Source organism: Micrasema longulum, unplaced genomic scaffold (genome assembly GCF_059751315.1).
Source record: "Micrasema longulum isolate JH-2025_06_02 unplaced genomic scaffold, ASM5975131v1 h1tg001609l, whole genome shotgun sequence".
Classification (NCBI taxonomy): Eukaryota; Metazoa; Arthropoda; class Insecta; order Trichoptera; family Brachycentridae; genus Micrasema; species Micrasema longulum.
The window spans coordinates 11,629-14,535 of record NW_028278790.1 but is presented as its reverse complement, the minus strand read 5'-3'; positions in this window follow the sequence as shown (position 1 = coordinate 14,535).

The window sequence follows — 2,907 nt, the reverse complement described above, 5'->3', positions numbered from 1 at the left end:
AAATAAGGATTTGAGAATTACAGTTTTTTGCCAGTATACCCACGATATAGTGTACTGATATTCATATTTTTTTAACAGTAAACAGTCGGCTATTGCCAATTGTTACTTACTGAACAAATTCGACCCTTTGGGTCTCCTGTAATCGGCCTTTTGGGCCTTTGTTGATTTGGATTTCGGGCACCTTAAAATATCGCCCCGTTGGGCCTTATAAAAGATTTTTTGTTTGGAGAAATCTAAGAGTAATTAAGAAAAACCTATCACTTAAAAAATGCAAACAAAACAATACAAATTTTTCAGATATATTGAATATGTAAGTTTAAATATCGGTTAGTAAGCGATTAACTTTTAATAATAAACAATCTGAATTTTGAAATAATAACAGTGAGTTGTTTGTAAGAGCCTTAATGAATCTATTTTTTTCTCTCTTGGCGTTATTAAATTGACGTTCTATTCATTCCTCACCACATCAGACCCGGAGGCTGAATTAAATTAGTGAACAGAACACCCAGGTTTATAAAATCACATTTATTTTTTATGTTCTCACCGGGAATCGAACTTGGAAATTCCAGGTGTGAATCAAGGGTCTTAACCACAACACAACTAAGGCCGCCCAATTTCTTTTCTTATTTTGTTGATTTGCTCGTAAACATTTGTGATGGATTTCAAATATGAATTTAATTCTAGTTTTACAAATTTAACTCCCACAGATTGATAAAAACATAATGTTTTACGACGTTAACATTTTCCTCTTCTCTTTTTCGTCAAAACTTATGTATTATTATTGTCAATAGATACAAGAGTACTTATTTATTTTTCTAAACATAAACACTAATCGCATCTAAATTTCTTAGAGACAAGATACAATATTAATAACGTATTTATTTGTTCATTTACGGCGTTTCTAACATTTACGTTACATTTTATTAAAGAGTGTTTATGAAATATCAACAAATCAGAAAAAAATGTTAATACACATTAAAAAACACATAATTTATACTCAATGATTTTTAACAAAATTATTCTCAATATTAAAACTAAGTACATTACACAAATCATTATTATTTTAACACGATCTATTAGAGTTCATGTCCTCTCTTTGCCAATAATGAATTTGTATATATTTTTTGTAATTGGGTAATGATTAATTTTATGCATGAGAGTCTTAAGCATATTCAATTCCAATATTTTTTATCCATGTATTACGAAAGAGATGAAAAACTTTTTAGAGAAGGAAATATAGAAGTCTAGGCATCCACAGGGCTTATGACCTGTCATTGGCTGGTTTAAGTGGCCAATTTACACACTATGTAACATTCACCATTCTGCCTATGTTAGAAAATCTATATTCCTTCGATTGTTCCATCTGTTGACGCTTGTGAAATTTAAGTGCTGAAACCTTTATTATTGCGGGTGAGGTTCATATGATTAAATTATTTCACCTACATACTAGGCAACACCTGAAAATATTTTTCAATTTTTATACTTCTTGGACCAGGTGGATTTATCAACAATGCTTTGAGTTTGTAAATTTTTTTTGTAGACAAGGACTGAATTCAACGCCCTAGGGAGCGGTTAATATTAACATATTTCAATAGATTACATTATGAATTCATTCAATTGAATCTTACCCGCAACAATAAAGGTTTCAGCTTTTTAACTTTACAAACGTAAACAGATGAAAGAATCGAAATAATAAAGATATATGCAGAACGGTGAATGTCACACAGTGTGTAAAGTGGCCACTTAAAACAACCAATGACGGTTCATAAGCCCCGTAGATGCCTAGACTTCTATATTACCCTCTCTTAAATGTTCTTCATCTCTGTTGCAATATGTTAAAAATACATGACATATATTCATCGAGACACTGTGTGGATACAAATACAAAACATAAAATGCAAAAACAATGCTATATAAACAAGTCTACTGCTTTGGCGGGGTGACTATTAAATAATACCTACTGTTAACATCAGTTTTTTGCCTGTTTTAATTTTTCAGGCATATTTAATTTTGTACCTAGCAACTTTTAGGTGGTATTTAATTTTTTATTTTAGTGTATTTATAAATCAAAATTTAATTCAATACTTTCAAAAAAATAAAACATTAATAATAATTACTGTTCGTTACATAGATAAGTACCTAAATTTTATTTTTTTATCATGAAATGCTTGTTTTTTTTTTTACCTGTTATGTAAAAGCCCTCAGGTTGTAAATAATAAATCAATAAATGATAGGTTAATAAATGAAATAATTACTTGTTTTTTTTTTAAATGTGGATTTGGATTCATTCAATTCATCGATTTTTTAAATGAATACACATTTTTTTTTCGCAATACTGTATTTTAGATTGGGTAGAGTCGAAAATGAAACCAGCTTTTCACAAGCAGCGAAACTTTGCCTCCCTTTATCGCCCTGGGGAAGTATGAAATGAAGACTTTGTTTTAAAACAATAATCGTAACGACGTTTAAACTCCAAAGTTTTATTAAGGTTTTTCTCTTCGGCGTCTTCTGGGATATTACTATGTATCTTTAACAGGGCGGAGTTTGGGTAAAACGTAATAAGTGTACGACTTTATTACCCAATGGGAGAATTTCTCTATAGCTACACTAGTATTACAACGACAATCATATTCGTGTAAATAATAATGGTTTTTGTATTTTTCATGACATAAAAGTATTTCTGTAATTATTGTTGTTCATCGTTTATTTTTATCTCAATTAATTTTTTTAAATATTACAGTTTGCCCACCAAAAACCGCACGTCGGCGTCGTATTTCAATTATTTTGTACCCTGTGAACAATATAACCACTTTAGCGTTTAAAAAAGGGTTGAAAAAACTTATTAACCATTATTAACACATAAAAGTGTTTGACTAAGTATCTAACGTAAAATGCAAAAATATTTTT